This window comes from Rhinolophus sinicus, chromosome 16 (assembly GCF_057876585.1).
Source record: "Rhinolophus sinicus isolate RSI-liver-muscle chromosome 16, RSI-T2T, whole genome shotgun sequence".
NCBI lineage: Eukaryota > Metazoa > Chordata > Mammalia > Chiroptera > Rhinolophidae > Rhinolophus > Rhinolophus sinicus.
The window spans coordinates 127,934,169-127,960,209 of NC_142516.1; the positions used below are offsets into that span (position 1 = coordinate 127,934,169).

Sequence of the window (26,041 nt, forward strand, 5' to 3'; positions counted from 1 at the left end):
CGTGCATTTTAGTTTCCATAGCTTTCAAGCTCTTTTGCTATTCAGTAGAGTGTTTATCCTCACCCCCACTATCCAGAGAGAAAGCATTATTATCTTAACTTAGGAAACTGAGATGCTAATGCTCAGAGAGGGCAAACGACTTCTCTGAGTTGTATCAAGAATCACCAGTTTTTCCTAACTTTTTTTTCTTCCTTCTTTTACACCTGATTGGATAACACAGAGAAAGTGTTTTCTGTGTAGCAAAAGGAAGAGCATTTCTTATGCTCAGTGCGACCAATGAGTGTGCAATGTATCCTATGGAATCGATAGCTCTCTGCCAGGGCCAGGAGAGGCCCTGAGACGCCCAAAGCAAGTATCAGTAAAGTGGCCACAGTGATTTTAGAAGCTTATCAACTAAGGAGAAATTAATAAGCATAACATTATGGTCAACAAAAATACTATTTACAGATATTTATAGTTAATATTTAAATTTTTTTAAATTTATATAGCAGAAAGCATTTTTTAAATCAGAAAAAATCTATTTTAGTTATAAGATGAATAAGTTCTGGGGATTTAACATACAGCACGGTGATTATAGTTAACAATACTGTATTACATACTGGAAAGTTGCTAAGAAAATAAATCTTAAATGTTTGCAGCACACACACAAAAATAAATGGTAACTATGTGAGGTGATGGATATATTAACTAACCTTATTGTAGGAATCATTTCACAACATATGTGTAGCAAATCACCACATTGTATACCTCAAACTTACACAATGTTTTACATCAATTATATCTCAGATAAAGCTGGCGGGAAGAAAAGAAAGAAAAAAAAAATACACCATGGAACCATGGCTTCAAAATGTCGCTTGGAAAATATGCTTACAATACGTATGTGACTTGCCTAGAATTTTTCTTGTGATACTAATCCAGAAATAGAGGTAGAGAAAAGAAAAGAACAAGCAACTCTTAGGTAAAGCTCTGATATACGGAAAATTTAACTTGCAGACCTCAACAGTCCTTTTCTACTTCTTTTTCTCAAAATGATGTGCCTTCCCCCCTGAGAGCTCCTGTCCCTATTGACTCCACACCTATTGAGGTTCTGCTCCTGAAAGAGTTTAAACAGGCTTCCTTCCAGGGTTGCTTTTTATCTGGGGAGCAGGTACTCCATCAAAAGGTTTCTGGCAGCAAAGCCAAATGAAGCTGGGACTTGTGGGAGCCCTACAGAGAGCCCCTGAGGTCACACTCTCTTGTTGTTGTCCATCTGGCTTACCATTACAGAAGGTCTTGAGAAAAGTTAATCTGACCCACATGACTTACTTAGTGTTAGCAGAGGAAATGGGCAGCACTGTCACAAGGACCCCTCAGAGATGTTTTCAGAGTTCATTTAATTGTAAATAACCGAAGCAACCCAGAGTGACTCCTAGGACATTAAGTGCATCCATTGCATAGTGCCCCAGTGGTTCATGGGAATGCATCAAGGACAATCTAGATGGCTGGCATGACAAGGTGGAAGGAGTGTTCACAGTATCTCCCTTGTCCTACAGTTAGAAGAATCCCCTCATGGGCCTTCCTTCTCTACTGTGACATAAAGAGCATTCTGTTTTGCCTCGTCAGCTCCTGAACCTTGACAAAACAAGTGAGGACAGTAAGTGGGGGAAAGCTGGAGTAGCCGGACCAGCCACCGGAAGGCAAACAACTATGGGACACAGAAAGAGAACAGGAACGGAAAGAGGAGAAGGGTGAGAGATATAAAAGAGTCTTCCAGGTCTGAGTTTGTAAGGCAAGTTTTTTGGAGGGTTTGGGATGAAGAAAGAGCGAGAACCAGGGGTCTCAGCCATAGGTATGAAAAAGGGAAGAGAGCAAAATGAAAAAAGAGAATAGTAATATTTTTGTGTGCATGCATTATTAACTGTAATTATAACTATATAAACTATAGTTATATGGTTAACTATAACTATAGTTAACTATAACTATATTAACTATAATTATAACTTTTTGGCATAACTAAAACCAAGGCTTAATTTGCTTTTCTATTAGTTTTTAGCACCAGAGTGATGTTTCTGTGAATGCCACTGTGATGATACTAAATGGTGGCCCAGGTTTATATGGTTTATACTTGGAAGCTGTAATAGAGGTCTTCTGCAGAGGTATTTTAAGGGTATAAGTGGGACAGTTTTTTAACAGTTGTCCTACAATCCAACATGCTTATCATAAGAGATACAACACCAGATAATGACAGAAATCTCTAGAATACTTAGAGAGGATTAGGGTTCCCATCAGTTAGGTATCTGACCTTGTAGAAGGAGCTTACTCTTGGAAAGAGTACACATTGACTCCAAGTGAACTTTCTCTCCCAGCAGAGAACAGGACAGCAGGCAGTAGTAGTCTTTGGTTTAGAATGTATATTAGACACTCTAGGTTTCTGCCCAAATGCCCTCCCATCTCAGCCTCTGCTGGTACTGGCCTCTACTCACAAACTGCAGAGGACTGTTCTATGATATGACGGGGAGTTTATATCCAGCCGCCCTCACCACTTTATGTTGGTCCAAAACTAATGACTGCGTGGCATGGGAGTACAAGAACCCAGCTTCGTTACCTTAAGATGGAACAGCCATGTCCAAGGCCATTTTTACCAGAGAGCAGGCTGAGGCTGAGGCTGGGACTTCATCAAGATCACACCTCGCTTGCTTCTTCCTTTCTTACTTTATTTCAGTTGCTTCCTTACTGATTTCTTCTGGGAGCTCTTTCTTAGTAAATCACTGCACCTAAATCTTTGGCTCAATGTCTGCTTCTGGGACAAAACAACTATAAACAAATGATAAATGACTTGAAGATATTGCAAAGAGGCAGAAGAAAACATTACTTGTCTGTTGCTGTTATGCCTGCATTGGTATCTCATGGCCAGCATATGTGTAAGTGAGGGAGTGCTGGGCCTTCCAGAATGGTGGCTTCTCAAGATTTCTGTGGGGACTCTGCCCAGGAGAAACACCTTAATGGCACACAGGCAGCCTGGCTCTACCATGTAAGCATGGTCTTTTGCTAACATAAGGGTGTGCCTTGTTTACATTTTTTAAATCAGAGATTATCCAATGAACGATTTGAGAGAAACTGGCATTATTTGAGATTGAGTTAAAATAATACAATTTATTATATCCTAAGATTACAAAGAAAGAAAATGTAAAAATATATTCAAGATATAAGATTTGGAAGACTTCAGGAGTTACTCTGCTACTTGGGTAAGGCACATCATCTGTGCTACACAACCTGCATCCTAAAAAAACTGGTATTAGCATACTTCTTTAACTGCCATAGATAGTGGTGGTTAGAAAAAGACAATGTGTGGAAAAGTCCTCTGTAAGCATTGCAATGCTAATAAAATTGGTGAGTGAAATGGGTCACAGGGGAAATTAATTAAATAAATAAATAAATAAATAAATAAATAAATAAATAAATAATACGGTGCGCTGTTGAACAACACCAGAAAATCGCTTACTATTATCTAGTAATTAGTGGTCAAAAACAAACAAACAAAAAACTTGAAAGAATAGCTATGTACTGATAATTTCTCTCTTCTTAATAGAATTAAATCATATTGAGATTTACAAGCACATTAATCTATTGCCTTTTTTCCTGATGACTTCAGAGATAACAACTAGAAATACATGACTGTTAGGGAGAGTAATCCAAAGCAATAATTTTACCACTAAAAATTATTGAGATATAAGTTCACTAACCATATTTTTATTCCTGGTTAAAGAAAGAGAAATATTGAGAGAATCCCTAGAATAAAAAAATGATTTACATCAAAAGTTATAAATTATCGTAATTGTTTTCTGAAAAGCGAATATACATTTCCTCATTATTCAATCTAGTGAATTTTTACCACCTTCCTGAATGTGGTGATGAATTCATCTTTGACTACATATCAATGAAGAGACAATTCTTGCTTGAAAGAATTGTTGATTCATGATACATATGGGAAAATACAGTCAGGGAACTTAAGGATACTTAGTTTAATTTTGATAACCTAACTGCATGTCAGGTAATAAATCAAAAAATGATTCAGTTTTGAAATTAAGGTACTCATATAATCCCTCTTGTAAAAATATTTCCTATATGTTTAGCAACTGGAAAATGATACAAGCAGTACCATAAAGTCATTTACCTACAAATTTCCAAGAATTTTAGTTTGGGGGGAAATGTTTAAAATATATTAAGATTTCGATAGCTAATATTTTAATATTGAAAAATATATGTTACACATTCCCTATCATATATAGAGAGATATAGATACAGACATAGATATAGATATAAATATGGAAATGGCATTTCAAAACAATCATAATGGGTATTCCTGAATGGTAGAATTATAGGTGATATTTATTTTCTTCATTATACTTTCATGTAGTTTTCAAACTTCCTATAATGAATGGGCACTCATTTATAATTATAAAAGTAAATGTTTTTATGGAAAAACCAAGTCCTATCAGAACATGTCTAGCTTGGTTTGAGGTTTGAGTGGAATTCAGTATTTCTCCTCCCATTTTGTCACTGTGTATCCTCTCTGTGGTCTAAGCTCCGTGAGGGCAGGGACTTTCTTGTTCATCACTGTGGGAAGCATAGAGACTTGCGCACAGAAGGCAGTCAATAGGCAGGTGTTAAGTGAATGAAGAAATAAAGGTAATAATGAGGAGCAAGGGCGGGCTCTCAAGTTAAAGGAGCAATCTGAACAGATAAAGGAGATTGGTAAGGATCAGGGTTGAACTGCAGAAGAGCAGGGAACTCCGTGTGGCTGAAGCATAGGGGATAGAAGGGAAGTAGTGGGAACTGGGAGGAGCTGTAGCATCCGCTGAACCTCTACTGTGCACCAAATGCTGACCCAGCTTCTGCATATGGTGCATCTTATCCTTATGACAGTCTGTGAAACATTCATTATGTTTCCCATTTATCGATGAGACTCTGAAGCTCCCTAAGCTTAAGTGAGTTGCCTCGAATTGTAAAACTGTAAAGGGAATTGAGATTTGAAGCCAGTACTAACCTGCCCCCAAGACGCCTTCCTGATCCCTGCGTTACAGAGGCAGTGGCCTTGAAGGCCTGTCTAAGCAAGTGGACAGACTTTTAAAGGCCACTGAGTTTGAAAGGAGGGTTGACGTAATCTTTGGGGCATGAAGCTGGAGCAAAGCAGCAAATCACTCTTCTCATCCCTCCTTCTCTTCTCACTTAATGGTACCTTTATAGTACCCGAAACTCCCACATTTCTCTCACCTTTGGGTTAATGTACAGAATAGCTTTGGTAAAATATCATAGTTACCTGGGAGAGGTAACCAAAAACATGAAAACTTTTTCAGTATGAATTTTCAGAGGATAATCTCTTGAAGAAATCAGACACACTGCTTTTGTTTAACCCAGGCATCTTTCTTAGAGTGTTACTTATGTCCCAGTCACTGTCTAAGCATTTGATATGCATAATGAACAAGACACACACTATCCCTGCCTTCTTGGAATTACAGCCTTGGAAACAGAAGTTACCATGTTTGCTGCAGGTGGGAGAAGGTCGACAAAAAGGTTGAAAGGGGGAAGTCATGAAGCAGAGTCCAGACAGTGAAGAAAAGCCACAAGGGAGCCAGGGCATTTAGGAGGTATCATGGCATGACGTGAGAGGGATGGAGAAACCCGGATAAGGAAGGTCCCGGTTTCTGCAGTGACATGGCCTCCCATCTTTAAGGCAGCTGGACATCACATTTCCTACCATTTTGGAAAGGAATTAACAGAGTAAAATTTCAGCATGAATCTTGCTTGCATGAGAAAAATGAGCTTTGAATCATTAACAAGGCAATTGCTACTACATACTAATGATACCATTTCCCGGTCCTGGGCTTTTTACATTAATGAACCCATGGTGTGGATTGAATGATATAAAAATGATGGCACACGTTAGAGATGTTTTTGGGCTTGATTGTTTTATGCCATGCACCACTTGTTTAGATTATGAATTAACTAATAAATCTGTGTTAGTTCCTAAAAGTTAAAATTGAAAGGCTTACTCCTTTCTTTGATACCAAGTTAATGTAATGATCTCTGATGACAGCAAATGAAGACTAAACCATGGCCATTATTGTGATTTACTTCACACACATCTGGTCCACAAAAGTACCACTCATCTTTCCTAGTAATTGAGAGATTATGTCTCCAGTATTATGAATAATTTATCCTTGACGCAATGTTATTTACCTCAGTTTGCAACACCTGGCATTGTGAGCATTACACTCAATAAATATTTATTTCAACTTAAACAATTGTTCATATATTTTGATCCATATTTAGGATTCTATCCTAACAAAATAATTCTAAATATGACAAAAACCAAAATTATTGCAAAAGATGTTCCCAATATCATTATGTATGATGTAAAAATATTGGAAATAATCTAAATATACAAATATAGGAAACTATTAAAATAATATTGGTCCTTTCAGATGCCAAAATACTATAGACATTTATTATGTTTTTTGCAATAACAGGGAAGTACATTGATATCAAAATATTGTGTGAAAAACCATAGGCAAATTGTATAAATATTATGGTAATTATGTAAAATATATATAGAAAATATTCAGAAAAATACTCTAAAATAAAAGCAGTGGTTTTCTTTGGGTAATGATGCCATTAGTGTTATTTTTTCTTTATTTAAAAGATGTTACTGTTAATGTGAGAAAATTACTTTTGAAAAAATATTTTATTTATTTATCCAGTGATCAATCATATGCTTATTTGAAAAAGAATTGTGCAGATTTCTCTGAAAGTCTGTAGTTGTTCCTATGAAGACTGTCCACCTGGTAGAATTCCTGGGGATGACAGGTCACTACTAATTCTTTCTCTGCCTAGAAAATATCCAAAACGTGGGTCACTTTTGTCAAAGACAAACACAGTCAAGACACTAGTTGAATTGTTAAGGACAGATTTTATCAGGAATATACTATTGCAATAGGTAAGAGTCCATCATGAATTGAACTAAATTTTAATTTATACAAAGGTGAGTGGGTGTTTTAAAGGGAGAATGAAGAGATAGGGAGGGAGGGGAGTGGGGGCTCTGTAGATTTAGGAAAGTGAAAAATTATAAAAAGTGGAAAGGGTGGGTCTTGGTTCATGTGAAATCCATCTGGGTTTGTTAATGGTACTTCTCAAAGCGCCTTCTCTCCCACAGAGGCTGGGATACAGGGATCCTATCTTCAATTGTTGGCTAAAACAAACAGTAGATTCTTTTGGCAGGCTTCAGTTTTCTCAGGCAGGCACTTTAAATGGGGCTAGGGTCATCCTAAGGATACATTTTTAAACTGTTAGGAACGATGTTAGTGTTTGTTCAAGTCTTTATAGGACAAGATTAAAGTTTAGTTGAAAAGAGGGCTCAGAGGGGCCTGCTTAAACTCTGGTAAAGGAGAGATTTTTGTCTTTCTATGGGACACTAAAAATTTCTAACACTGCCCTGACAGATTGATTATTGATCTTTCCTGGCACTTCAAGTATTAGAAATCAAATTGGGTTCAGGAGGAAGGAAAAATGCTTATGTAAACATCTAATTAGAAGTACCTTACTTCCCTAGAGAAAGTTCCAGGGTCATATGAATCATATGACCCTGATAGTTTCAGATAGCTGGTTGGTGGTAGAATAAAGCCCCCTTCCCTGACTCTAAATGCCGTTCTCTTCCCAATACATTATGTTGAACCGAACCATATGAAACTGTCTTTTATATAAATAAAAAATCGGTCAATATTATTCATTTCATTTGATTCAACCTAGTAATCCTGCCCACCTTGATGAGACTTTAAGGGAAAAACAAAACAAACAAACAAAAAAACCACACCAAATCTATATTATTTCTGATACCCAAATTCCTTTAACAGAAATTTTTTCTTCATAATCAGAGTTCTGATTCAAATTCAGACCTGTGGTTTTAAAAGAGAATGTTCCAAGTAAAAGTGAAACATCTGTTCATACTTTCTAGATCAATTAAAGTAGACTCTTTCCTAAATGCCAGGTTAGACAGTAGAGCACTGTGTTTCTTAAAACCTAGAGAAAAGTATATAATAAGAAATAAATGTCTATTAAGCAATTACTACTTGTTGATACTGAACAAATTGTTTTCATAATTGTTATTATATTAATCCCCCCCAAACATCCTTGTGAGCTAGATATCATTATCCTTTAACTAAAATAGAAGTTAATTTAATTGCCCAAAGTGACACTGATATAGCCAAGAGTTATTTTGAATACTGATCAACCTAATGCCCCACATCATAATTATTACATTATACCTTGATAAACCCCTAATAATTTTTGCACAAGTTTTTCTTTTTATTCTTTCTTTTTTTTTTTTTTTTAAATTTAAAGACAAATTTACCCATCTGATTCATGTTAAGCTGGTTGGTCCAAAATTTGAGAGTAGTGAAATATATCTTGTTTGAAGACGTGTCAACTTTGAATGCATTCTCCAGTCCACACACAGATCCATCAGCCAAGACTGGAAACCTTACTGGTACAAGAATGAACAACCTCTGACCAATTTTCAGTTGAATACCAAACTATGCAGAACATCAAGCTGGCAGCCAGGCTTAGAGATAAAAATAGATACACTGAGCAGAGACATCAGCAGCTACATATTGTGGGGGAGCAGTGACTTCACAGATTTAATCTAGGCAAGGTATTAAAAAAATTAACAAAACAACAACAAAAAGCCTCAGGGGAGGAAATCAGAATCTAGAACTACTACATTATCTAAAATGTCCAACATTCAAGGTTTCCAATCAAGATGGCGAAGCAGGTAAATGCTGTGCTCACCTCCTCTCAGGACTACATCAATTACAACTAAACCACAGAACAACCATTATTGAGAATCACCTGAAGTCTAACTGCACTGAAGCCCTGCAACTACAGACATACAGAAGAAATCAACTCAAGACTGGAGACATAGAATGAGCTGGTCCCACACCCACGTGTGACCATTAAAAATTGGGAGGGATAACTCAGCTGCAAAGGTTACCCCCCTCCCCAGAGGAGTGAGGAGTTCCAGTCTCTCCCCAGCCCAGGGTTTCAGTGCTGGGAAGAGAAGCCCCCATAATTTCTGGCTGTAAAAACCAGCAGAGATTGTGGCTGAATGAGATGGAAGATGCACTCCCAGGTTCTCCTCCTGGAGGACCCATGCACAGACTTACTTGCTGACTCACTTGCTCTGAGCTCCAGCATTGCGGCAGCAGCTTGAAAGGCTCCAGGGACATATGGGAGGAACTGAGTTGTCTTGCTTCAGGGTGAGGGCTGGAGGGGCAGCTTTCTCCCAGATGGAGCTGCAAGCAGAAGCCATTGTTTCTTTGTTGAGCCCTTCCCCTCCCTCTGTGAAGATGCAGGCAGACACCATATCTGAGTCTCAATCAAACTATCTATCACCTTTCATCTGCCCCGCCCTAGTGATTCCCTGAAACTCCACCCCAACTTTCAGTCACAACCAAGCCTCTTCCAGTGGCTTTTCCATATAAACGGCCTTCCTTAGTTCATACAATGGACATTTCTAAAATCTCTCAAAGATTCACAAAACCAAAACAAGCAGCATCTGGCTTCAGAGTACCCCATACCTTTAGCTGAGTAGCCCTGAGCCTGGCACTAGTGACAGTCAGTCTTGGTTTGCAGCTTGGCGTCTCAATACACCTCCAAGCACAGCACAGGTGGTGGCCATCTCTGGATTGCTTTCTGGCTACTATCAATTGGCCCCAGGCAGGGCACAGACTGCAGCTGTACTTGGCCTGCAGCAGGTCCCCTCCCAGGAGGCCCCAAGGCTGGCAGTCCCAGTGGCCAGCTTCAGACTGGGCTGGAGCATCACTCTGCCACCTCCAATGATGACACACCCAAAGGGCAAACTGTGCAGGCACCAAAGTCTGGCTAAAGCAAACCCTGCTATGTAGGGTAAGCCCCTGAATCACAGCTCCTCCACTGTAGTCATAGCCAGTCCTCACAAACAATCAGCCAGAAGGTCAATTCCTCCCACTGACATGCAAACAGCAACCAAGGCTCAACTACAAGAGGAAGGCACACATAACCCACACAAGGGACACACTTAGAACACCCAGCTCAGGTCACCTGGGAGACTATGACACTGAGCTCCACAGCACACCAACTACATAAGGCCACTCTACTAAGACCAAGAGACATAGGAGCCCTACCTAATATGTAGAAACAAACACAGGGAGGCAGCCAAAATAGGGAGACAAAGAAATGTGTCCCAAATAAAAGAACAGAACAAAGCTCCAGAAAAATAACTAAACAAAATGGAGACAAGCAATCTACCAGATGCAGAGTTCCAAATACTAGTTATAATGATGTTCATTGATCTCAGGGAGAACTTCAACAGAGAAATAGAAAACATAAAAAATACAGATAGAAAACATAAAAAAGAACAAGTCAAAAATAAAGAATACAACTACTGAAATGAAGTAGAGGAAATCAATAGTAGATTAGCTGAAGCAGAGGAACGAATCGGCTATTTAGAAGATAAGATAGTAGAAAACATCCAATCAGAACAGCTAAAAGAAAAAGTAATCCAAAAAAATCATTTAAGGGGCCTCCAGGACAACATTCAGCATACCAACATTCACATAATAGGGGTACCAAAAGGAGAAGAGAGAGAGCAAGGAACTGAAAACTTATTTGAATAAATAATGACAGAAAACTTCCTTCACATGGTGAAGAAAATAGATATACAAGCCCAGGAAACAAGAGAGTCACAAACAAGATGAACCCAAAGAGGCCACACCAAGACACATCATCATTAAAATGCCAAAGTTTAAAGACAAAGAGAGAATCTTAAAAACAGCAAGAGAAAAGCAGTTAGTTACCTACAAGGGAGCTCCCATAAGACTATGAGCTAATTTCTCAACAGAAACTTTGCAGGCCAGAAGGTATTGGCAGGAAATCTTCAACATGTTGAAAGGAAAGGATCTACAACCAAGATTACTCTATCTAGCAAAGCTATCATTTAGACTCAAAGGACAAATGAAGAACTGCCATCGCCCACCCCCCAAAAAAGAACCTCCCAGACAAGAAAAAGCTAAAGGAGTTTCTCACCACCAAACCAGCATTACATGGGATGTTAGAGGGATTCTGTAAGATTAAAAAAAGAGCAAAAATATGAATAATGAAATTGCAATATCTTCATATCTATCAACAATTACTTTAAATGTGAATGGATTAAATTCTCCAGTCAAAAGATAGGATGGCTGAATGGATAAGAAAACATAACCCTTTCATATGCTGCCTACAAGGACCTCACTTCAGATCAAAAGACACACACAGTCTGAAAATAAAAGGATGGTAAAAAGATACTTCATGAAAATGGAAATGAAAAAAAAAAAGTGAAAAAGCTGTGGTAGAAATACCTATACCAAACAAAACAGACTTTCAAACAAAGTGTCAAAGAAACCCCAGTAATCCCACTTCTGGATAATTATCCAGAGAAACCCAAACACTACTTCGAGGGAATGTGTGCATCACTATGGCTATTACAGCATTGTTTACAATGGCCAAAATGTGGAGGCAGCCTGAGTGTCCATTGATGGATGAATGGATAAAGAATAGGTGGTACATATATACAATGAAATATTGCTTGGCTATGGAAGGGAATGGGTTCTTGCCATCTGTGGCAGCATGGACGGACCTGAAGGGTACTGTGAAAAGTGAAGTATATCAGACAGCAAAAGACAGATGCAATGTGATTTCATTTATATGTGGAATCTAAAGAACACAATAAATAAACAAAACAGAAACAAAATTATAGATACACAGAAGATTTTGTTGGTTACCAGATGGGAGGAGGGTTAGGAGTGGGTAAATATGGGGAAGGAATTAAGAAGTACAAATTGGTTGTTACAAAGTAGTCATAGGGATTTAGGGTATAGAATAAGGAATACAGTCAATAATATTGTAATATCTATGTATGGTGTCAGATGGATATTAGATTTATGGGGGTGATAGATGGGAGGGATTTTGGGGACAGGGTGAAAAAGTGAAGGAATTAAGAAGTACATTGGTAAATAAGAAGTACATTGGTAAATGTAAATTGACATGAGGATGTAAAGTAAAGCATAGGGAATACAGTCAATAATATGGTAATAATGGTGTATAGAGCCAGGCAAGTACTAGACTAGTCAGATGGGTCACTTCTTAAATTATATAAATGTCTAACCACTATGCTGTATATCTGAAATTAATATAAAATAATATTGAATGTCAACTTTAATTGACCATTTTTAAAAGGGAGGGAAAAGGTGAAGGGGCATAAGAGGTTCAAATTTCCAGGTATAAAACAAATAGTTCATGGGGATGTAATGCACAGCATGGGGAATATAGTCAGTAATAGTGTAATAGCATTGTACAGTATCACATTGTTGCTGGACTTATGGTGATCAATTCTTTAGGTATATAAATGTTGAATAATGATTGTGTGCACCAAAAACTAATATAATATTGCATGTTAGCTATATTTTAATAAAATATATTTTAAAAATATAAAAAATAAAATGTCCAGTATTCTACAAAATATGTGCAACATGCAAAGAAACAAAAAAGTGTAACCTATATCAAGGGAAAAAAATGTCAGTCAATAGAAACTGTCTCTGATTGTCTCAGATATTGAATTTAGTGCACAAAGACTTGAAAGTACTGTTATAAATATATTTAAAAGCTAAAGGATACCATGTTTGAAGAATTAAAGGAAAGTACAGTGACAATGATTTATGAATAGAAAATCTTAATAAAGTAAAAGGCACTGGAAATTCTAGAGTTGAAAATGGACAATAACAAAAATGAAGAATTCACAATGGGCTCAACAGTAGATTTCAGATGGAATGAGAAAGAATCAATGAACTTGAGGATAAATAATAAAAATTATCCAATCTAATTAACAAAGAGAAAAAGAGAGAGAAAAGAAAAAATAAAACAAAAAACAGAACTTCAGAAACTTGTGGGAAATCAGGTATATCAAGAAATACATAACAGGGGTGGGGGTGGGGGCTGGCCCGGTGGCTCAGGCGGTTAGAGCTCCGTGCTCCTAACTCCGAAGGCTGCCGGTTCGATTCCCACATGGGCCATTGGGCTTTCAACCACAAGGTTGCCAGTTCAATTCCTCGAGTCCCGCAAGGGATGGTGGGCTCTGCCCCCTGCAACTAAGATTGAACAGGGCACCTTGAGCTGAGCTGCCTCCCGAATGGCTCAGTTGTTGGTTGGAGCGCGGGCTCTCAACCACAAGGTTGCCAGTTCGATTCCTCGAGTCCTGCAAGGGATGGTGGGCAGTGCACCCTGCAACTAAGATTGAACACGGCACCTTGAGCTGAGTTGCCGCTGAGCTCCCAGATGGCTCAGTTGGTTGGAGTGCGTCCTCTCAACCACAAGGTTGCCAGTTCGACTCCTGCAAGGGATGGTGGGCTGTGCCCCCTGCAACTAACAATGGCAACTGGACCTGGAGCTGACCTGCGCCCTCCACAACTAAGACTGAAATAACAACAACTTGAAGATGAACAGCACCCTCCACAACTAAGATTGAAAGGACAACAACTTGACTTGGAAAAAAGAAGTCCTCGAAGTACACAGTTCCCCAATAAAGTCCTGTTCCCTTTCCCCAATAAAATCTTAAAAAAAAAAAAGAAAAAAAAAAAAAGAAAAACACCTTAAGAAAGCTGTACAATTTAAAAAAAAGAAAGATAAAAAAGAAATACGTAACGGGAGTTCCAAAAAGAGAAGAAAGAAACAATAGGTGAGAAAATTATTTGGAGGAAGGATAGTGAGCCTTACCCAATTTGATGAAAAATATTTATTCATTAATCTAAGAAACTCAATGAATCTTAAGTAGTATAAACACAAAGAAAGTCACACCTAGACACATATTAGTCCAACTATTGAAAGCCAAAAAAAAAAAAACTCTTGAAATCAAAAAGAGAAAAATAACTCTCATGTAAAGGTAAATGACAATACAATTAATAGCTGACTTCTTATTTGAAACCATAGAGGTCAGAAGTCAGTAGAATGACATAGTCAAAGCAATGAAGTAAATAGAAAACTAAAAATAAAAAACAACAACAACAAAAAACAACACTAAAACATAAAAACAACCCCCCTTTAGAAAAAAACTATAAGCCAAGAATTCAATATCCAGAAAAATTGTCATTCTGAAATAATCAAAATCGAAAAGAATTCATTGCCAGCAGAATTACCTCATAAGGTAGTCTTTCAGGCTAAAAGGAATTAACACCAAAACATAACACAACTCCTAAGGAATCTACTCCCCTCCCAAAGCCTACTAGAACTAGCAAATGAGTTTATCATAGTTGTATGATACAAGATCAATATGCAAAAATCAATTATATATTCATATCTTAGCAATGAACAATCAAAAATGAAATTAAGAGAACAATTTTACCTGTAGTAATATCAAAAACAATAAATACCAAGAGTAAATTTAACAAAAAAGTCCCACTACTATGTACTAAAAACTATAAAATATTGATAAGAGAGTGTTAGGAAGATCTAACTTTACGGAGAGGCATTCCATATTTATGTATTAGACCATACAATATTATTAAGATGACAATGATGTCTAAATTGATCCAACGATCCAGTGCAATCTCCATCAAACTCCCAGCAGATTTTTTTTAGAAATTGACTTGATTCTAAAGTGTATGTGGAAATGCAAAAGACCTATAATATCCAAAACAACTTTAAAAATGAAACATAAAGTTTGAGAACTTACACTACATAATTTCAAAACCTACTATGAAGCCACAGTAATCAAGACAATGTGGTGTTTCAGAGGGATAGACATAGAGGTCAATGGGAAAAAATTTAGAGTCCAGAAATAAATCCTTACATGTATGACCAGTTGGTTCTTTACAAAGGTGCAAAGACAACAGAGAAATGAAAGTCTTCATAACAAATGGTGATATAATTAGACATTGATATGCAAAAAGTTAATTTAGACCCTAACCTGATACATACAAAAAATTACCTCCAAGTGAGTTATACACTTAAATATAAGTGCTAAAACTATACCACTTCTTGAAAAAATATAGAAGAAAAATTTTGTGATCTTGCCAAAACTATGAGCCATGAAAGAAAAATAACTGGTAAATTGTACCACAGTAAAATTAAAAATGTTTATATTTCAAAAGATACCATTAAGAAAAAGGGAAGGCACAGAACAGGAGAAAATACTTTCAAATATTTTACCTCATAAGGGATTTATATTTATCGAACACAACTTTTACAAGTTAATAATCATAACAGAGAACCACTCAATTAAAAATAAGCAAAAGTCTTGAACAGACATTTTTGCCAAAGAAGATATACGGATTACCGGTAAGTGCCTGAAAAAATGATCAACATCATTAGTTAGCAGGGAAGCACTTATCAGAACCACAACAAATACCACTTTACACATACTGAAATAACAATAATAAAAAAACACAGTCAAAACCAAGTGTTGGCAAAAATGTAGAGAAACTGGTGGGAATGTAAAATGGAATAATGCTTTGGAAAAGTTTGGCAATTTCTTAAAAAGTTGCATGTAAACTAATAATATAATCCAATAATTCCACTATTAAGAATCTATCCAAGAAAAATAAAGACATATGTCCACATATAGACTTGTACATAATTGTTCACAGCAGGGTTATTCATACGAGTAAAAAACTGAGAACAATCTAAATGTCCATAAATTGGTGAATGGATAAACAAAATGTGGTGTATACAGTGAAATATTATTTGGTAATGCAAAGGAATGAAATACTGATATACAAGTTCAGATAATTAAGTTCACAAACTTGTTGCAATGATGTTACTAAACTTTTTTGATATTAGAGGGATTATTCATTATGAATTTGTACCAACTGGACAAACAGTTAACCAAGTTTACTATTTGGAAATACTGAAAAGGCTGTGTGAAAAAGTTAGACGACTGGAACTTTTCACCAACAATTCATGGCTCTTGCATCACCACAAAGCACCAGCTCACACGGCACTGTCTGTGAGGAAGTTTTACCAGTAAACAATTAACTGTATTGGAACACTCTCCCTGCTCACCTGATCTGGCCCCCAATGACTTCTTTCTTTACCTGAAGATGAAGGAAATATTGAAAGGATGACATTCAAGACATCAAAGGTAATACGATGACAGGTCTGATGACGATTCCAGAAAGAGTTCCAAAACTACTTTGAAGGGTGGACTAGGCCCTGGCATTGGTTCATAGCTTCCCAAGTGGAGTCCTTAGAAGGTGACGGTAGTGATATTCAGCAATGAGGTACATAGCACTTTTCTAGGATGAGTTCGTGAACGTAATTGTCAGACCTCATACACTACAACATGGATTAAATACAAAACCATTATGATAGGCACAAAAGACTATATATCAAACACATCCATTTAAAGAGATATTCAAAACAGGCAAATTTATAAAGACAGAAAGTGGATCAGTGGTTGCCTGGGGCTGGGGTAGGAGCAGAGACTGACTGCAAACATGCTACAGGAAATTTTGGGTGGTGATGGGAGCATTGTAAACTTGGATTGTGGTGATGGTTGCACAACATAAATTTACTAAAAACATTGAATTGAACAGTTACAATGCCTGAATTACATGGCATATATAGTATATCTTAATTTAAAAAGTAAATAATAATAATAATGTGAATTAAAAAAAAAAGTAGATGGAAAGGAGAAAAGTGGTTCTCAGCCCTGAAGCATCATCCTTTTAGGATGTTAATGGGAAAAGTGATTAATTATATAGTTTGGTGTGGGAAGTTTGTAGCCCTGTCAACTTGGGCTAGCATGGGGAGATTGATCTACCTTGAATAATATGTTGTTTTAGTTCTTGAAGCTGCTATAATGGTCATGGTTTTTGTTTACCTCTCAGCTCATAACTCAGCACTGTGTGGCCTCTTTCAGAGTCCAGACTTCAAGCTAGTATCAAATTGGATGGGACTTCTCTTCTGGACACACAATGTGAAACTGATAATGCAAAAAGGTCCACTGGAGGAATTTAGTATTTGGCCCTACCTGGGACCGACATTAGAAATATACACAGCAGCTACTCAGATTTTAATGATGGAATACCGATATTTTTCCAGCAAATTTCCAGAATGTTGGAAAACTATAGCAACTGTAGAAGACTGTTGCTATAGGTTATTTTTTTCAGATTATCATGTATATCTCGCAGAAGATAATTGAAAATATATAAAGTAAAAAAAATGGTTTAAGAAATAAAAAAATAAAGCAACTGAAATCAGTAATATCATAGGAGGCACAACAGAATATCATGCCATCCAATGGATTTGTGGGCAGCTTCTTTCTAGGCCTTGCATCTTAAGAATCTGAACATAAAATTGCCATGGATTTCAACCATGATATAGTGACAGGTTCCTAAGTTCTCTAGTCCTTGATAAATAACCAACTGGAAAATAGTGAAGCTTAACAATTTAGATTTTCACTTTCCAAAGTCACAATTATGGATTTCCTGAAAAAGATTTAAAATATTGCTCCTAAATTTTTCTTTCATTATTTTCAAAATCTGATACATTCATAAATTAACCTTATAGATAGAGCCATTGGATATAGATAGGAATTGTCTTGTAGAGGGGGGAAAAACTATTTATTATCTCACTTCCCCAATTATATGCTATTTTTTATTGGAAAAATTTATTCTTCTTGGTATTATGGACTATATACAGTGCGAATAAATTAAATAGTATGTGTATTAAGCCTTCAATAGGAAGAGTTATTTTCCTAAGGAAGTTTGTTTGTAATAGAATAAAGAACTATAGCTCTATTATAAATATTTCCTTAAAAAGAAAAGCAAGTGACTTCTGTGCCAATGAATATGAAAAAGCTCAGTTGTCCATGAAAGCGTACTGCGTAAACTTTGATTCTTTTGCTGTCTGATTTCTGGTGGGGAGTGAGACACTGACAAGCATGAAAGCAGAGCGGAAATGTTACCATCAAGAGACAGGGATGAGGGTAACTGCACAAAGACAGTACGCGGAGTGAGCATGGAAGCTGAAAGGAAAAAGATGAGAGGTGAGGAGTAAAGAAGACAGTAGGGATGGAACTGAGAGTCCTGGCAGGTGGCCTGTGTCGTCACAGTTAGGAAGTTTCAAAGAAGCAGGGAGTGCTTTCCTTCCACAAGACTGCTCTACCCTGTGAAATATCACTATGAACTTGAAAGAGTGCTTGAGATACATGCCAGGTCGCAATTGTTATTGTCACCTGCCATGTAAACAGCTGAGGGTCATAAGTGCATGTGCATGGTTGTCATTTTATGCTCTCGCTGTAGATAAGAACCATACATAAGGAAATCTATCTGAAAGGCATAAAGGTGGGAGGAATTCCAAATCATTTCCAGCACATGTTTCTACCAAGATATTTCCTGAACTGCCTAAGGCTCACGATTACCCAATCTCTGCTTGGATAAAGTGTATTTTTATAATAGAGGCAATAAATGTTCATTTTGGAAATTTTGAAAAAAAAATGAAGTAGAAGGGACTAGTTACATGTAATCCTACTACCAAAGTAGCCATTGATGTTTTTATACAGATTCTTATCATTTTACGCAAATACTCTGAGTTGTGGAGTTGTGATTATAATGTACGCAGGTTGTATGCTCTCCTTTCTTCATTTATTCAGATGCATTTTCTATGGTACTGTAAATGCTTGGTAAACATCATTTTTCGTAGTTGCCTGATTAAAATCTTCTTGTTCCTAGTTTTCTGCCTAACATAAATGATATTGTAATAAATGATTTTGTGCATAAATATTTTTCTACATATTTCAGAATATTTACTTAGGATAGACACCCAGAAGTAGAATTAATGGGTTAAAGTGGAAAGACATTATGTTTTAAGGCTCTTGATTTGTGTTTTTGATTTCTTTTCCTAAATAGTTGCATATCCTTTTCACCCTATCCTCATTGGTGCTGTATATTATCATTTAAGAAATTATTTGTTAATTTTATTCTCTAATCTAATTAAAGATAAAACAACAATAACAACAAAACAAAAAACATATAACAGATACAATAAAATAGTAAAATCTAATCTTCCTTGAGTGCTAACTATGGACTAAATGCTTTATGTGCATTACCTTTTTATTCCTCTCAGCTCTGTCAGGTGGTGGTTATGTTATGCCTACTTAACAAATTAGTAAAAAAGACATGTAGGGGTTAAGTAACTAGCCCAAGTTTAAATGTGTGGAATGCATACTTCTAACTTGTTTACTAACCTGTAAATATTTATTATATTTAAAATTAGGATAGCTTTACTTCCTGTGTTATTTCAGCCCACTTCAGTTTTCGGCTATTTTCTCAGTACCTGCCCTTCACTCCTCTGTCTGATACAGTGAACTCCTATTCATCCTTTAGAGGTGAAACATCACTTCTCTGTGAGGCTTTCCCTTAATCATTGTCTTCCTTAAGTAATTTCCTCACCTCGGTGGTTGTAGAGCCCTATGACAGGCAATACAACTACTTTGAGTGTATGCATCTTTCCCAGTAAAGTATGGGCATAGCTGGAACAGAGAAAATGTGCCATCTATTGTCTGACTTAAGCCCACCCATTCCAACGTTTGTCTATGTTGCTGTACCTGCCCTTCCCCGTTTTCCTGCTATGGTGGAGTCCATCGTGAGGCCTGGTTTCTACCGTGTTACCTGGATGGATGTGCACCAGCACAGGGATGTCACTGCCAGCTGTGGCTAGGTTTGGGCCACTCCAAGGTCTCTCCCAGAACTGCCTTGTCTCCATGGACCACTGCCATCTCTATTTCTGGTAAAATGCTTGTCTCCAACAGTCTATCCACCAAATCGGAAATGCTAGGCAGAAATTATCTTTTATTCTCCAGTTAGTTTTAATGACATGGGAGAGGAGCCCTCTTTGAATCTATTGGTCTGGTAGCTTAGTCTGAAAAACCGATGCTTTGAATCACTGGCCATCATGCTGGTATGCTTTACAGAGAAAGCGGCATGCTGATCCCTTTGACCAAGGCCAAGCATTCTGCCTGTCTGCAAGTACGTAGCAGTAAAAGGGAAAAGAAAATTAACAGACTAAGAAAGTATTAGAAATGAATTGCACATGATGCTAAGAGTACCACTAATAATAAAACTCATGCTTATTGACCATATTATGTGCCAGATCCTGTGCCAATTGCTATATCCCCTTTACATCTTTTTATCCAAAGTGTTCCTGTGAAATAGGGGATTATCATTTTCATTTTATAAAAGGGGATTCTAACATTTAGAGACATTAACTAATTTGACCAAGGAGACACAGCTGGCAAGTATAGAACCAGGATTTAAAACAGGCAGCCTGACTCCTAAACTGTATAGTTAACCATGACAGAATTGGGGAAGGGGGGTTTTGGAATTTATAGGAAGAACTTAGCCCAACCTTACATCTTTAATGTTTAGATAGCAAATATCAATAAGAAGCAGAGGATTGATGCAATTTAATTAGTGAACTTTGCTTATGTATCTATACACAAAGAAAGAACTCATCCTCTTTTCAAGCATTCATGAAACATTTACAGGACGGGTTCAATTCAGGGCCAAAAATAAAATACTAAAAAAAAAAGAAATTATGCAAGCCATATTTACTGATGAAATATAATTTAAAAATTAACTAATTTTAATAATATAAATAAGTCAACAATGCTCCCCACACCCAATCTTATTTAAAAAAATCGAAATAATCTCAAGTAAATCCTAAATTAAGACATCATAAGTAGAATAATGATTATGTGTAATCCAAGAACAATGGAAGTTATACGTTAAAAAATACTTTGATATGCAGCCAAATAAGTATTTCTTATTTTAAGGTAGGCAAAAATCTATCTTAAGAGTTTTCTTTTGTTACAAGCAAGAATTAAAGTAAGTGATTACAACACTGACTATTTTTCTAAGAAGGTAAAATAAAGCAAAGGTACCTTTGGATGCATTAGGCAGGTCAGTGACCTTCATCCATATCCTTCTAATGGAATGAAATAGAAAGGAAGTATTGTGTGGATTAATAGCTAAAATCTAATTATGACACTATAAGATTACTTTTTTCCTTTTTTGCTTCTCCCTTATTTATGTGACTGGTCATTTCCTTATAGAAGTCACTAAAGAGGGCCTGACACTCAGAAAAACCAGGTTTATCCACCATGTTGTTCTTCGAAGTGATTACAAATTGGTTGATAAATCGTGCTAGTGATTTCCAGGCTAAATGGTAAAACAACCAATCTATTATTATTGGAATCCCCCTACTATTTCACTTTTAACCTGCCTAAGTGTATTCATATACATTTATATTAATTTTGTGTATTTATTTGAATGTACATATATACACAAAATATGCTATATCATCATATTTCATCCACTCGTGGACTTATTTTTTCTCTCTTCCATGAAATTCTATTAAATTATAGTGTTTCTAATCAAATCTGTAATTATCTTAAGGACCCTAATATAAAGAGGGTCAGACACTGATAATTTCATTTATTTCAGTCCATGTGCAAAATCATTAATTTAACATTCATGTACTTGAAAAATAGAAATAACCTTTTTTCTATACTCTCCAATATTTTTCCTGCTGCTCTATTTTTTTTCTATCTTAACATTGTTAGCAATACTCTTCTATTTTGCTCATCTGTGATGAACTTCTATTAAAAGTTAATATTTTTCTGCATTTTCAGGATATTGTGTTCATGCCTTTCTTTCAGTATTTGGAGTTTCATTTCAGCTGGGGAACATAATTTTCCTGCTCTTGTCTTATACTTTACTGATTAATGTTTTTTCTGAATATTTGTGTTTCTTACTTTGTATGACAGTAGTGTGTGTGTGTGTGTGAGAGAGAGAGAGAGAGAGAGAGAGAGAGAGAGAGAGAGAGAGAAAGAGAGAGAGAGTGTTTATGTGTGTTTCATCCCATTTGTAAAGTGTGATCTCTTAAGGGATAATCCCATGTTTGCCTTATTTGGTATTCTCCTTGCATACTCGTATACGTATATGTGTATATGAGGTGTGATCACAAAATAAGGTGAATGTTTAAATTTTAAAAATTATTACAGTAAAAGATACATTGCCATTAAACTCCCTAGCTTCAAACACTCTTTTTCCATCATTCTTGCCACTTTCTGAAGCAGTTCTGGAAGTCCTTTTCCGTGAGTGTCTTTGGTTGCGCTGCCTTGATGTCCTGAATTTATTCAAAACATTTCCCTTTAATGGTCATTTTGACTTTGAGGAAGAGCCAGACATCACATGGTGCCAGATCCGGTGAATAGGTGGCTGAGGACACACGATAATGTTTTTATTTGACAGAAATTGTCATACCAGAAGTTTTTTGTGACACGGAGCGTTGTCATGATGGAGGATGAAGTAAAGACATCATGAAAGAGGACTTCTAGAACTGCTTCATAAAGTGGCAAGAACAATGAGATACGTGCGTTCAAAGTGAGGGTAAGTATTTTGAGGGGGATTAATGGCAATGTGTCTTTTACTGTAATAAATTTTTTTTATTTAAACATTCACCATGTTTTTTTATCACACCGTGTGTGTGTGTGTGTGTGTTTATACAAGGAAAATACCAAATAAGGCATATATATGTACTACATATATATATAAAGTACATATATATATGTACTACATATATATATAAAATACCAAATAAGGCATATATATGTACTACATATATATATATAAAGTACATATATATATAGTACATATATATGTACTACATATATATATAAAGTACATATATATATATATATATATATATATATATATATATATATATATAAAGTACTTTGCACAAATAAGCTGCTAAACAAACATGTTAAATGAGGTTACAAATGGTGCCTTTTACCTTTTGCAAGCAACTTCCTCACTCTCATTTTTGCTTTCCTTGATATGTCTGCATGTAGTATGCCTAATTTAGGCAACTTTGTGAAAGATGTGTTCTTTACAGGACCTGACCACTCAATGCCAGAAGGACTGCAAATATTATTCTTTGATGAAAACAAAGGTTATTGGGTTTTTTTGTTTGCTTGTTTTTAGTTAAACTTGGGACTTTGTAAAATCAACAGGGGGATATTCAAATAATCACAACTAGTTTTCTGACCAATACATTCAAACTTCTCTCTCCAGACTCAACTACAAGTTTAGTTTAGATTTTACAAATTTTTCATATTGGTCAATGTTTATCAGTGATTAGACTTAGCCAGAAGAGTGATTGTTTTAGCTTTATGATCTCTCCCTGGATTTGAAAATACCCATCAAAGTAGCTATAAGCTGCACTCAGAAATTCAGCAGGCAAACTTGACCTTAAGAAATAAATGGACCAGCCCAGAAAGTATGTAAAATCGGATTTAGTAACATATCTGCAGCACCCATGTCCCTATAGGGGCCACACATTTGTGTTGGGCAGTGGCACTGGTGGCACTGTGATTTGGAATGCCAACGAATATGCCTCTCACATCTACATAGCAGTGTTTGGCCAAGCCCTGTCCAAGTTCCCTTTGAAACGGTGGCAACATAAGCTGCTTTTAACTCGTCCCACTCTGCTCTGTTCTAAGGCTATCACCATCCTTGATTGACATATAGTTTTCACCAAGTTGAGATTGTTCTGATGTTAACCCCAGGATTTGATTGCTTGGAAATATTGTGGCAACTTTATTGAGAAAGACAGACTATTCTGAGACAGCCATGTTATGGATTCCTAACCAAGGACTCCATAATTGTAACGTCTTTCATTCTTTCTGCAGAATTTTTCTGCTCAAATTCTGTGCACAGCTGACATTTGCTTTTCAAATAAACCTAGTCTAATTCCCTGGGAATTATGAGTACTTTCCATGAAGACAGCACAGGTAGAGAAAGAATTATGGATTACTTTATTGGATTGGCCCAGATTTATGTGAAATTCATCAGTATCATTCCGTCTGTTAGCCCTTTTGGTTGGTAATTCAAACTGATTTCCAATTCTCTGTTGAACTGTATGTTATTCAGGTCTCTGTATAAAGTGGAATTTATGTACTTTCCCTTTATGTTTATCCAGTGGGTAAGTATAACTTACTCTTGTGCTTACAGAATAATTTACATGAAGAACATTTAACTACTCACTGGGCTCCTCCAATATTAGGAAAGATATTTTTCATGGGGCTCTTTGGAAGAGGAAATATTCTCTAATACATCTCATCCCCTGTGGTATATTCCATTATTGTTTAGCAAGTATTTTCTCCTCCTCTTACTGCCATGGGAGAAGTATACTAGTAACTCTGAGCTTGGACACATGACTTGGCTAATGAAACGTGGGCACAGCTGACAGTACACATTCCCGCTAATCCACTCACACTCCTGCCCACCACTATGATACACTCTGCCCTAGACAGTAGCTGCTCTGTCACCTGGGGCTTTGAGTAAGAAGACATTTGGGGCAGTGCTGAACCTGACTTGTTACCTGGAGAAAGTTGACATAGCTGACCAGCAGACCAGGTCAGAATGTGCAAAAACACATTTGCTCTGTGTGACAAACAAATGTGTTTCTGGTTGTAAAGATTTGGCATTGTATCTTATGAAGCATTTTCATAAGGGACATTTGCCCAGTGGGAATTCAGAATTTTGGACTGAATTGGACTGAATTGGACTGCTATGTGCCTCCCATTTTTCACCTTTCCAAATGGGATTGATTGTTTACTGCTGTCATCCTGGCCTCATTCCACCTTTATGTGATGTGTGTGTCTGTGTTTGAAAACTACAAACAACTTTTCTTTTTTAGTGCATAGGTGTCTGGATCAAGAGGAGCCATATCTGGACCTGCTACAGATGCTAGTACAAGCTCTTGGACTTCAAATCTGATGCCACTGGGGTGTTCTCCTCAAGAAGGCTACAAGTTTATTCTGAATACGAAGGGAAGGTACGCCAATATTTGAGACAAAGAGGGTGGACTGTGGTAGATTATATTATTATTCAGCAAATATTTACTCTCTCCTCCCTCCTCATAAGAAGAGAATGCTATTAAGCCCCATCAATGTCAGTTTAGCCATTTGGTCATATGACTTACTATGAACAGTGGGATGTGGGAGGAAGGAATAGTGTGCAAGGTCCAAAGATAGGCTTTAAGGGGAGTTGAAAGTTTCTTGAGCTCCAGCCCTCATCGTAATAAAAGCTCACCCTGGGTAGAAGGCACTTCTTCAGCTATGGTGCTGGGATGAGAAGGCATAAACCAATGGAACAGCCATAGCCAACTCACAGAACTATGAGAAAAAAGTGTTGGTTGTTGCAATCAAGTAAGATTTTGGATTTTTTTTTTTTTTTTAAATGTAGCACAATTGTATCAAAAGCTGCCTGGGTAAACTTTGGATAAGAGAGAAGCTAATGTGTACATGTAGTTAGGGTTTGAGCTAACCACATTTCTGTTCAGACAACTACACATAGAAAATACCAAACTCAAAGGAGGAGTATTCTGGAAAGTATTAAGTAACTTAGGAATAAAGAGTCTTGTTCTAAACAGATTCTGCAATGCACCTTGCATAGGGGATGCTTACCAAAATTCTGACAGAGGTTCCTGTATATTCTTCCATCTATACATATGCAATGGAATACAGCTGGCTGGCCTCACAGGCCAGTGGGCACTAGTCTAGGTAAAGGTGACCTGCATTTCCAGTGTATTTCTGGAGGTATAACCAGAGCATTAATAACTCATGACCTTGTAAACATAATACTATTGGGATAAGCACCAGCTTATTTTGTGAACAAAAACCACAAACTTATTTTCTGGGATGTTTACCTCTTGCCCCAACCTTAATCCTTCACTCTAATCACCAATATCTCTATACACAAAATCTACTTGATTGTGTGTCTTATTGATATAATTAATTACAAAGTAAATATATACAAAAAGCTCATTGTTTGCCATAAGTTTCACATTACCATCTTTGGTACTATTATTGAACGATACCATCAATGCCTAGAAAAATTTAAGAAGCAAAAAGATGCATGAAGTCTAGATA

General features: G+C 36.7%; 1 long non-coding RNA gene across 1 annotated transcript in view; it reads right to left on the reverse strand.

Moving 5' to 3' along the window:
• Positions 1-15,436: 15,436 nt before the first annotated feature.
• Positions 15,437-26,041, reverse strand: part of LOC148755106 (uncharacterized) — a 183,268-nt gene continuing 172,663 nt past the window's right edge. Inside the window, exon 4 of the long non-coding RNA XR_016019383.1 lies at positions 15,437-16,374. This is a non-coding gene — a long non-coding RNA (uncharacterized LOC148755106). The remainder of the gene's footprint in view (positions 16,375-26,041) is intronic.